Source organism: Maniola hyperantus, chromosome 13, assembly GCF_902806685.2.
Source record: "Maniola hyperantus chromosome 13, iAphHyp1.2, whole genome shotgun sequence".
Taxonomy (NCBI): domain Eukaryota; kingdom Metazoa; phylum Arthropoda; class Insecta; order Lepidoptera; family Nymphalidae; genus Maniola; species Maniola hyperantus.
This window is the reverse complement of record NC_048548.1, coordinates 10871475-10884634: the sequence shown is the minus strand read 5'-3', so window position 1 is coordinate 10884634 and position 13160 is coordinate 10871475. Positions and strand designations below refer to the sequence as shown.

The window sequence follows — 13160 nt, the reverse complement described above, 5'->3', positions numbered from 1 at the left end:
TATGAATCTTTTATTTATTTACCCCACTGTTAATTAAACTAGCGATAATATCTGTCCCGGCTTTACTCACGTGTGTAGTCGACGTTAGCCCGACTAGTTTCGAACCCATACGGGGTCCTTTTTCAAGGGAGTCCGTTCGCGCACGTGCCGCGGTTTTGACTGCGGGACGCGTGTGCCGCTGCCCGTACGCGAACGGACTCCCTTGAAAAAGGACCCGGTATGGGTTCGAAACTAGTCGGGCTAACGTCGACTACACACGTGAGTAAAGCCGGGACAGATATTATTTAGAATGGAAATCACTCACGGTAGTTTAAACGTTAAACTAGCGATATTCTACAGAAAAGAAAGATACTTTAAAATTACCTTTTATTATATTTTTAAAAACTATAATAATAATAATCACTACCCATATTATATATGCGTAAGTGTGTCTGTTTATTGGTTTATTGGTATGTCCTTCAATCACGTCGCAGTGGAGCAACGGATCTACGTGATTTTTTGCATATATTAAGACCCGGAGAGTGACATAGGCTACATTTCATCCCGGAAAATCAAAGAGTTGCCACGGGATTTAAAAAAACCTAATTCCACGTGGACGAAGTCGCGGGCATCAGCTAGTGGGATAATAAACATTAATTTAGATTAGGTAAAATACTAACTACCTCTTACCTGTAACCGCCACGTACTCAGGGTCGGGGGTTTATCCCCGGGAATGCACCTCAAACTTGTCGGAGTTATTTTCGTTTTAAGCAATTATATGTGAAAGAAAACATCGTGAGCAAACCTGGAAGCCTGTTTTCCATAATAACATTCTCAAAAGTGTGCGAAGTCTGCCAATCCGCACTTGGCCTTAACCCTCTTATTCATTCCGATCGCTTCTCAGAAGAGAAGCGACCTGTGCTCAGTAGTGGACTGGCGATGAGTTGGTTGATCATGATGACTAACTACCTGTTCCTAGCTAAAACTAGTTATGTGTGGCACAATCACTGTTTGTTGGTTTGTCCTTCAATCACGTCGCAACGGATCGACGTGATTTTTTGCATGGGTATAGTTTAAGACCTGGAGATTGACATAGGCTACTTTTGTCCCGGAAAATCAAAGTTCCCACGGGATTTTTAAAACCTAAATCCACGAGTACGAAGTCACGGGCATCAACTAGTTTCTAAATAACCGTTTTTTTTCATCTTTCTTTATCATAATATAGAAAATGTAACAATCGCTCATTCACTAGCCTAGCGCTTCGTACATTATATTCAGTTCGGTTTTTTATCCTGGGGGCAAGCCAATTCCCATTCAATGCGCGCGGGATGACAACAACAATTTCACTTGTATTACACATGTAATTGAATAAAAACTCCCATCGCTGGAGTGTAGCCAAACGCAACAGTTGTTACTGCATCGGACACGATACATGTGATAGCATCCTTTCGCTGGGAGGCTGGCTTAAAACCGCTTTATAGTGTGGGAGATTTTATAGCCCAATAACTAACCGGAACTGCATGCCTACATAAGATTTATGCGTTTGTTTGTCTTTATACCTATTCAATTTGAAACAAAATGTGAACTGGATGATGCCCGCGACTTTATCCTAGTGGTTTTTTTAAATCTTGGGAACTCGAAATTATACGGGATAATCGGGAAAATCAAAGACTGAATTTGATAGAATTTGACACAGAGATCTTCAGAGTAGACCACCAAAGGAAATTATTATTGTTCAAAGGTCTCCAGGATGTAAGCTGATAAGCCGATTTCTGTCCCAAATGTTGTCAAGAGAGATTCAGCGGCCCGTGAAAAGGGAAAAACCTTATTTATCTCGTCCACGGGAAAAACAAACAGATAGATTGCGAACACCACCGACGAGGCGAACACAAACTTTCGTAAATGACGCCAATTCGCACAGGGCCAGTATGGTAGACTGTGGCCTAAACCCTTCTGATTCTGAGAGGAGATCCATTCTTCGTAGTGGGCTGGCGTGGCGATGGGTTGATCATGATGATGATGAAATGAGTTAAACTTCTACAAATCATGTAGATAATTACTACTACGCGATTTTCCAACGTGATTTTAAAGCGTAGGACTTTCAAGGAAATATTTCAAGAAACCAAACAGTAGACCATGAAAAACGTCTAATGCATAGTTTTGCAAAGGAAGCAAAATATAGCGATAGCGGAGGGCTATAGAACGGCGCGGCTACGTGCGCTAACCAGCTACGGCGTAGCACACCTACAATAATTTCTATTTGTTCAAAATTAAAATATTAAGACTTCGGTAGTTCACTCTTGTAGTTCAACATAACCGCTCTTTTAAAATGACTGTGACACATAAAAACAGACAAACAGACGGACAGGCGACTGAACAAAATAATAAAGGTTCTCAACGGAATCATAAAAATTGGGTCCCATATTATTAACGTAGGTCTTTGTGCAGGCTTTTATATTATGTAAATCTCTATGGGAATGTTCATATTATGTAAAGGTGACATTTTGAAAACCATTGTGCAGTTCCGTAGGACCTAACAATGCTTGCCGGAATTCATTTGAATTTAGATTTGACTCCGCCCGCCTCAAGAAATTGCCACGTAAGAGTGTAAGGACCCAAAAAAGCCTAAAAACACTACAGACAAAAAATACCAGCCAGCCTCCGCTGGCTGGTTACCGCCAACAGAAGTGAAAAATTAAAAGTAGGATGAAATAACAGTGGTTTCTTTTTTGAATTTTGAAATTAATTGTAAGTACCTAGTAAAAAATATCTTAGTTTGTAAATTTTTAGGCTAGCTTTAAGTTTTACTGTAATATTTTTAGTAAAAAATTTGTAAATTAAAACCATTTAATTACTTTGCCGAACTGAACTGGTGCCGAAAGTCTTTTCCTTCCGACAGTGACTCGTCGCGCAGACGTTATGCACTGTCCGACCCTAGTCTGTTGGACCTCTAAGAATATTGTATGAATGAATATATTCCTTCTATTCCTGGTATTCCATAACTGGAGTGGAGCCAAGCGCAACAGTTGTGATTGTGACTGCATTCAGAACACAATACCTACATGTGTCAGCATTCTTTGCCAAGAGGCTGGCTTGGAAGACGTTTCAGTGTTTGCAAGATTTCCGCTATAGGCCATTATGAACCTGGGCTTATGCCAGATGAGATTTCGAAACTGAAAATTACTTCGATTTTATAAATTCCAAGATATACTTAGTTAATTGATTGTTTTTGTATAAAATCGCAGTAGGTACTTCATGGATAAGATACCCAATTGTTAAATTTCTCATGTAAGTTATTTCTTAAATTCTTAATGAGAATATTGGGATTGGGATATTGGATTTTTTTTTTACCACAAACACCAAAATTACAAACTTTGCAGCTGTGCATTGTGGAGTCTGCATTTTCTGAAGATGATCCGGTGTCGGAGTGAAACCTAAGTACGTTGAGTGTGATCTAGATTTTTATTTATTTATTCAGATACAAGTTAGCCCTTGACTGCAATCTCACCTGGTGGTAAGTGATGATGCAGTCTAAGATGGAAGCGGGCTAACCTGGAAGGGGTATGGCAGTTTTTATTAATCCTCTTCCCCTTTGGTTTCTACACGGCATCGTACCGGAACGCTAAATCGCTTGGCAGCACGGCTTAGCCGGTAGGGTGGTAACCACGGCTAAAGCCTTCCACCGGACCAGACCAGAAATTTAGAAATTATTAAATTCCATATATAACCCGTTGGGTGATAACTAGCCAAACCAGTTTAAGCATAACATTTTAAAATTATTTTTCTCCACTTTCGCCCCTACCGTGAATCAAACCCGGGACCTCTCATTACTGCGTCACGGAGGTAGTCAAAAACGCTGACATGTGACAGAACTTCGAAATAAACGTTTCGTTTTCTTTTCCTTCTATCTTTCAAGTATGAAATAATAGCTATTCTCCACGCCTGCATCTTTCCCCATATTTTCCAATATCTGTTCAGAACTGAGTACAAAACAGATTCAGGTCATTCGAAACGCATCTTTAGACCTAAGGCGGTGGATGCAGATACTCGGCAACTGGGTCAAGGCAAGCGCATAAATTATATCGGCCGGGAAAAACAATCCTTGATCGCTACTAGGATAGGGGGCGGGGTTAGGAAATATTGCGTTACTCTATTCGAAAAGAATAATGGCACCACAGTGGCTCTTCTTTTTGTATTGTAACAAAATGGTTGAAGACTTACTCACATTTTTTTTCATTTAAAAATCATCACCATAAACAACTTAAATTAAAAAATCATGACTTTACAGGCGACCGAAGTGGCGAAAGGAAAAAATAATGGACGAGTAGGTCTGTTTTATTTTTTTCGGAGTTATGTGCGTTTTAAACAACTACCTAAATGTCATTGCTTTAACGGTGAAGGAAAACATCGGGAGGACACCTGCATGCCTGAGAGTTCTCCATAAGTAATATTCTCAAAGGAGTGTGATTAAACGATAGCGCGGCGGCATAGTACGCCGGCAGTCATTCCTCATTTCGTATCACCACATAGATCGACAAATCACCCACTGCGCAGGTTCAAGATCCAAGTTTTTTTCCTGACGCCGTTGATTTTTTACTCCGATAATCAAAGGTCTAAAGTCGCAAAATACATACTTAGTTCGCTCTAAAAAAATTCACTCTAGGAAAATAAGAAACATTTTTGCATTTAGGTAGGTAGGTACAGTGTTATTTTTAAGAAAAAAAATTAGCAGCGGAATAGTGTTTAGTAAAAAAATTAAACAGCTAAAATCTCTAGGGAAACCTAGGGAACGCGCGCATTTGGAACTCTATGCCTAGATGTATATTTAGCTGTAACATTTAAAATAATTAAATAAAATGACGTCCTTTCGGGTTTGGAGCTTGGATCCTCTTTTCAATTGAACATGTAAATCAAAGTTGCACCTACCTATACTATGCGACAGGTCGAGATGGCAATCGGGGTATGAGGCGGGAGATGCCTCGTACACCTGCACGTCACTCGCGCTGTCTCGCACCGGGTTAGCGCAGGGTTGTGTGGGTGTGCGAGGCCTCCCCACCCCGATTGCGATCTCGACCTGTCGCGAACTATACTACTTATGTATTATTTATTGGGCGTCATCATCATCAACTCATTAAAGACACTACTGAGAACAGGCCTCTCAGAAAGAGAAGGATTTGGCCAAACTGCCTCGCTGATCAAGTGCGGATTGGCAGACTTCACACACCTTTGAGAAAATTATGGGGAATTAATTGTCCCATTTTGTCCAATGACGTCAAGTTCTACGGAACAAATGGGACTTACTCCACAAATATCAAACCCCTATTATAACCCCTTAGGCATTAAATTTTCAAAAATCCTTTCTCAGTGGATGTCTACGTCATAATAGCTATGTATCTGCATGCAGAATTTCAGCCCGATCCGCGTTAATAGATCAGTCAGTTAGTCAGCTTTTACTTATCCATACTATCCATACTTCCATAGGTACTAATATTATAAATGCGAAAGTGTGTCTGTCTGTCTGTCTGTCTGTCATTCTGTTTGTCTGTCTGTCTTCATCTGCGTGGATTGAGGTTAATAAAAATCCCGTGGAAACTCTTTGATTTTCCGAGACAAAAGTAGCCTATGTACTTCCCCGGGATGTAAGCTAACTCTGTACGAAATTTCATCAAAATCGGTTAACTGTTGGGCCGTGAAAAGTTGCCTAATTGAAGTTTGCAGCTACGCGTAATCGTTACACACAAAGGGGCAAAGAGTTGTTCGTCTGAAGTAGGCTCACTGTATAACGGTGTTCTGTGACACCTGTGTCCCGTTCGTCGGAGGAGCGTCACGCACGCGCCGCACGCAGCTACGCCCACCAGCCTTAGATGTGAACCGCGTTCCACTGTACACGGTGCGTACTTTGCTACGATTAATGACTTGCACCCTTCGACAGCTGTGATAGCCTAGTGGTTAGGACGTCCGCCTTCTAGTCGGAGACAGGTGGTTCGATCCCGGACACACACCTCTAACTTTTCGGAGTTATGTGCGTTTTAAGTAATTAAATATCACTTTATTCAACGGTGAAGAATAACATCTTTAGGAAACCTGCATGCTTGAGAGTTCTCCATCATGTTCTCAAAGATGTGTTGAAGTCTACCAATCCGCACATGTCCAGCGTGGTAGACTATGTCCAAAACATTTCTCACTCTGAGAGGAGACCCGTGGTCTATTGTGAGCCGGCGATGGGTTGATCATGATTGTGACCCTTCGACAGCACTTACCTACATAGTAATTGAAAGAAAGAGAGACCGCATCGCTGCCCAAGCTGGCACTTTATTGCGTCGTAAGTCGTAACAATAGATGATATTTATTTGAACGTCTTTGCGAAGTAATCCTTGTGTACCAAATGTACTATTAAGTGTTCTGTGCTGATACTATAGCATAAAGTTGTAATTAAATAACAGATCTAATTGCTGCCAAGCGCTAGTCTATAAATTTAAAAAAATGACGAAAATTTGCACAGATAGCTCCCATTCAGGATTTAATATTTTTATCTGGGAAAATCACAGGATGGAGGCTAACACAGGACTTTTAAAAACTATAAAACATCAGCACAGGCATCAGCCAGTCTACTAAATCTATCAGCAGAAGAAGTTGATAGTGCCAATTATTTTGGTCTCAGCTTAATTGCACCATTGGATATCGTGCGAGGTGTACCAGCAAGCACCAGCAAGGCTCTGCGCAGCGGGCAAAGACGGGCGGCGCAGCGTCGCGGGGCGGGCGGCGGCCGATTCATGTTTACGGGCTTGCCTCCCGTCCGTCAGCTGTTCCTGCATGAATGTGACGCGCTCGCGCCGAGCATCGATTGCCAGACGCCGCCACGTGCCAGTAACGTCCCGTTCGCCGGTCCGCCCGCGCGCCCTCTCACGCGTACGCCCCGTCGCTCATCAATGGATTGCCTAAGGTGACCGGCGGACGATACACCAACGCCTTACCTCGTAAGTACGCATGAAAACAGACTGAAGCTTTCCGAAACACTGATCGAAATCGACGCTCAAATTAATTTGTCATTTGGTAGCACCTAGGTGTGAACGTAAACAAGCTTTTCGAGCGATCAATTTTGATCGGGTTGTTTCTTCAATCATCGTAATATTAAGTGGTCACGTTGATCAACTAATCTGTGATTAGTTACTCTTGTGACTACTCATTTGAACGATTTTATATCCTTGCTATTTTTGTTTCAATGATCAGCTTTGAAACAGGCGGTTCAAACCACCACTAAACACGAAAGTCTTAATCGTCCTCGCGGCTGCGCGGGCTATGTTGACAGTGACCGTGCCCCCAAAATTCCCAAATTTTTACCGATCGATCTCTAGAGAATAGTCGCTAATATTTATAAAATACACAACTGGTTTAGGGTTTACGTAATCAAAGGGACTATTTTATAGTTTTCTTATACTGTTGTGTGTTTAAGGTGTGTTCTGTGAAAATTACATAAATACTGGAAATCTATTTCTATGTGGCTTCTTGGGTGCTACCTAACAAGATTGTATACAAAATCACATAAATTAGACTGACAGTATTGTAATTAGTATTGTTGTCTCATTCACAATGTTCCCTGTGAAAAAGGACGGCATGATTTTATAGTCCTGTCAATTTAAAATGTCTTCACGTCAGTGGAACCTAAAAGTGGGACGAATGTAAATCTGTCTACTTACTTTAGTTTTGTGCACAGCTACATCTTTTCATACGTAGTTTATTGTGAACGAAACATCATCATCATCAACCGATAGACGTCCACTGCTGGACATAGGTACCTTGTAGGGACTTCCACACGCCACGGTCTTGCGCCGCCTAAATCCAGCGGCTCCCTGCGACTCGTCTGTAGTCGTCCGTCCACCTAGTGGGAGCTCTTCCAACGCTGCGCCTTCCGGTGTGAGGTCGCCATTCCTCTTGGGACCCCAACGTCTATCGGTTTTCCGAACTATGTGCCCTGCCCATTGCCACTTCAGCTATCGCAACCCGTTGAGCTATGTCGGTTACTCTAGTTCTCTTACGGATCCCCTCACTTCTGATTTGATCACGTAGAGAAACTCTAAAAAATAATAATATTGAAAGGACAATATATTATATAAACTTATAAACTTTCATCCTTTTCACAAACCTTATTCGGAAAAGGAAAGCAATATTTTCAATTTTGTAAATAAAACTACTTAATGATATTTAAGTAACTCAGTTACGTATATTATATATTATTGTGTAAGTAGGTACACAATATTTGCTTGGTTTCAAATTTGAACCTAAAACTAGTAATTAAGTAACTACATGCGATTATTTGTGAAAAAAGCATATAATTTAACCTAGCATCAATATTATGTGGGTGTGTTTTTTACATGGTAGGCTTGGTGGGATGTCCTCATTTTGTATAAACAATTCGCCAAGCGAGGGCTCGACTCGGCTCTTAAGCTGATTAAAGGAATACCACTTGAATTATAGGGACACATTATTTTTAAACACTAGCTAGCAGGATGAGGAATGATACACGCTACATCGTGCACGGATCAAGCACGGGCACGGGAGTCGGCACAGTGTAGCATAAACTCACCATCATTTTCAAGGTGTGCACTCAAATCGTAACTAAGGTATGGCTTCTTCCCGAAACTTTCCTTAACTAAACAATGAAAAGCAATTTTGTTATTTTTACAGAATAGGGTCTTGGAATGTAGTAATAAAATGAAGTAATTTTTTGTATAGCGGCAGTTTGAATTCTAGCCCTAGATTTATATTTATTTTAACATGAAGGTTACGCTGTACGGAAGGTGAATAATGACATCACAATTCGTAAAGGACAATTTTTTTCAATTTTTTATCATAAAAACAGAGTAAGTAATTTCTGCGGATTTTTTTTAATGTTAAAAAATTAAAAATATTTGTCGTTTACGTGAAGTTAATAATTGATTATTTTAATGTTTTTTTTTTTAAATTATTCTCTTTAATAATGAATTCTAGCCCCATAAACTACAATTATACAAAAACTCATGTCATTTTACTCTACAGTTCAAGACCCTATTTATACGCGAAATGGAAATTTTCAGTAGCGAAAATGATGTTACCTTTCTTTTTTTATACTTCTTCTAACAGACAGATGGGCTTTGAAAATACATGTACGTAGAAGCCAAAAACGTAAAAAGTGCGAGAGAAGCGAGTGAGAGTTTTTTTTAAATTAGTAACTTGCTTTTATCTAGAAAACCTTTACTCTCGCGGGATGAAGAGTACCTATTTTTTTCTATGTTCTGCTAGTGTTTAAGCTTTGTCTACACTTCTACACTAATATTATAAAGAGGAAAACTTTGTTTGTTTGTTTGTTTGTTTGTTTGTTTGTACTGAATAGGCTCAAAAACTACTGGACCGATTTTAAAAATTCTTTCACCATTCGAAAGCTACATTATCCACGAGTAACATAGGCTATATTTTATTTTGGAAAAAAATAGGGTTCCGTAAGATATTTGGGTTTTTCGGACACAAGGTGTAAAAAATCAACCAGAAAAGTTACTTATTTTGCGTACGCTGCCTAAACTATAAAAGATAGAACCATAAAATGTTCTAATTAATTGTAGATCTTATAAATATCTACAAAAAAGTCCGCGACACACTATACCCATCTATGTCGAGTGAGGCACAGCAACCATTTTTTTATTTAAAAATCTTGAATTTTTTTTGGACTACATTTAAACGCGTTTATTTTACTCATGCTATTAATCCTTATCAAAATAAATGATTTCATCACTAAGAACAGTTTATGGAGATAATATTTGGTCTTTGAATGATTAAAATTGGACGTTTGGTTTTGAAGTTATGGCGAAATTAAAATATTACGATTTCTGCTGCACGGCCCGTTGTATTATATAAAGAGGTAATGTCGTTAAGTTTGTTTGTAGGGGGTAATCTTTAGAACTACTGAACCGATTTTAAAAATTCTTTCACCAGTAGAAAGCTACATTATTCCTGAGTGACATAGGCTATACGGGATCTTTAAAAACCTAAATCTACGCGGGCGAAGCCGCGGGGATCAGCTAGTCCTAGATAAAATCGTCTGTGTAGTTGAAGCGTAGGAACATTTTAGATTGCACTACTGTTCCGGCGCCAATGTTTGTTTACAATGATTTCGGAGAAACCGATTTTCTTGCTGGTTCTTCTCGGTAGGAAAGGCATTCCGAACCAGTGATAGATGCATCCGACTATTCGTAAGTACTTGTAAAAGTTTATTCGAATTAAAAAGTTTTTTTTTATAATGCTAAGTAGGTAACTACTAACTATACCTACATTGCTAATGTATTACCAAGTCCATTTGATTCATTACTGATGTTATCGGATTAGATACATAATGTAAACTCTACCATTTAGGTATGGAGATCGATAGTCAGTTCGAACAATGTTTAATGTATTTTAACTGCTTTTTACAAATCTTTCAATAGTATTTTTTTTATTTTTTTAAAGAATAAGATAAGGGGAAGTATATTTTTAGTTGAAATAATTTTGGTTTTTCAATCACTTTGCACTTAAAAATGTTAAAAATATTTTCCTGTGATTCAATTGTCCAAATTACTGCTTATGTTCGTAATATGTAATAAATATTATAGTGTTATTCCTATTAACGTACCTAGAATACCTACCTACTACCTACCTAATACTATATTATGGTTAATTACATAAGTAATATGTATAAGAAATACATTAATTTAAACCTACATATAAAATGAGAAGTTCTGACTTCTGACTCACTGACTAAGTCATTAATGCCCAGCCCAATACCTATGACGATGCCCTTGACCTAGAAAGCTGAAATTTTGCTGATAAGATCAGATTTTTCGAAATTTCCACAGGATGTCTAAAATAACAACCACGCACACTTTTATTTTTCCAAAACATAACTCAAACATTTCTCTGCTTTAACTCTACAATCTACATACATATTTTTATTCTTTTAAAGTTGATTTCACTTGCTATATTTTTGAGCGAACGTTGTAACAAATTGTAAATAAAATTATCTTGTTACTAGACTAACGGATTTTAAGACCAAACTATATCACGACGATCCAGCTAACCCGGTAAGTGGGTTGCAAGTGGCAAACAAGGGCATAAATACAGCGCGATTTATTACTAAAACTGTAGCGTCTTAGCTACTTTACTTAGGTACATAATTTTTTTTAAATTCAGTAGCTATAGAAAATAATATGACTTATAATTTTTTTAAAGGAGTCCTCAACAGTGACGAGGGCCATATTAAATAAAATACTGTACTTTATGGCAGCTCGCAAAAATTATGTTTTAATAAGTTAAAAAACAAAATATCATGATCAGAATATGATGTCCGCGACTTCATCTGCGTAGGGTTAGGTGTTAGAAAATTTCGTGGGAACACTTTATTCCGGAATTTCGGAACTCCCACGGGATTTTCAAAAATCCTAAATCCAAATTAGTTTCCAAACAAAAAAAAGTATTTCAGCTTTTTTCGTAACTAAACTAGCTTATGCTCGCGACTTCGTCTGCGTGGACTACATAAATTTCAAAACCCCATTTAATCCCTTTAGGGGTTGAATTTTCAAAAATCCTTTCTTAGCGGATGCCTACGTCATAATAGCTATCTGCATGCCAAATTTCAGTCCAATCCGTCCAGTCCTTTGAGCTGTGCGTTGATAGGTCAGTCAGTCAGTCACCTTTTCCTTTTACATACTTAAATTATTAACATAAACTTCAGGAAAGCGCGTTTTAAGCAATTAAATATGCTTTAAAGGTGGAGGAAAACATCGTGAGGAAACCTGCATGCCTGAGAGTTCACAAAAATGTATGGAGTTTGCGAATCTGCATTGGGCCAGCATGGCAGATTGTGGCCGGCAATGGGTTGATCATGATGATGATATAAAAAAAATGAAATAATACAAGCAGGTTTCAGCTAAAGAAGTTATACTTAGTATCGAAACAAGAATTCCAGACATCGAATTATCTTTTAAATAAGATTAAAGACGAAACGATTTAAAGCGCCGTTTGTTCTGATAAAACGTTTCCGAGCAGCAAACAAAGTAATAAATATATGGCGCGATATATTAAGATCGTGTGATATAAAGTTCTTGTTCTAATTGTTGATGTATAGTTCTTGATACTACAACTTAGAGAAGTGCCGTATACTGGAGGTCGTGATGTTCTGAAAACAGCATTTTTTTTGAAATCCATACTAATATTATTAAATGCGAGAGTGTGCCTATCTGTCTATCTGCTAGCTTTTCACGGCCCAACAGTAAACTGTAACCGAGTTTGATAAAATTTGGTATTTACAGAGTTAATTTATATCCCGGGAAAGAACACTAATTTTTATCCCGGAAAATCAAACACGGGACTTTACAAACCTAAATCAACGTGGACGAATGGGCATTATCTAGTAATATAAATGCGAGTGTGTTTGTTTGTTGATTTGTCCTCAAACACATCGCAATGGTGTAACGGATTGACGTGATTTTTTACGCATGGATGTAGTAGTAGTAAAGACATAGGGTACTTTTTATCCCGGGAAATCAAAGACTTCCCACGGGATTTTGAAAACCTAAATCCACGCGGACAAAGTAGCGGGCATCAGCTAGTTCTTTATAAAAGCCTTATAAATTCTATATAGTTCGGTGATAGCAGCTACTGATTAAGACGTTGGTCTACTAGTCAGGCACCTCTAACTTTTCAGATTTATGTGCGTTTTAAGCAATTAAATATCACTTGATTTAACGGCGAAGGAAAACATCGTGAGGAAACCTGCATGTTTGCGAGTTCTCCATAATGTTCTCAAAGGTATTTGAAGGATGTCAATCCGCACTGTGCCAGCGTGGCAGAGTATGGCCCAAACTCTTCTCATTGTGAGAGGAGACCCGTGCTCATTAGTGGACTGGCGATGATAATAAAAATAAAAATGGTAACTAAACCGCTAATTACTATCAATTATTTCAATTGCAGGTGTTAAGCCTGTAAGGTAACTGTTTTGAACAGAGGTATCATTAGTATAATTGCAGTCGCAAAATGGCGGATGCTCTCTAACTTAATAGGCTCAGCAATGAAATTGAATAAATGATGTAGCGTGGTGCGTGCATGTTCACTAAAGAAAAGCGTTTGAAAAGTAGCGGCATTTGAGTGGCGCCCGTTTGGGAGATCGCTCAGGGCGC

The 13160-nt window shown here is 38.7% G+C and overlaps 1 protein-coding gene across 1 annotated transcript in view; it reads left to right on the top strand.

Moving 5' to 3' along the window:
• The first annotated feature begins 6819 nt into the window (after positions 1-6819).
• The window catches only part of LOC117987889 (uncharacterized), a 133945-nt gene continuing 127604 nt past the window's right edge, over positions 6820-13160 (top strand). The window contains exon 1 of the mRNA XM_069502580.1: positions 6820-6956. The gene's annotated coding sequence lies outside the window, so the exon portion shown is untranslated. The remainder of the gene's footprint in view (positions 6957-13160) is intronic.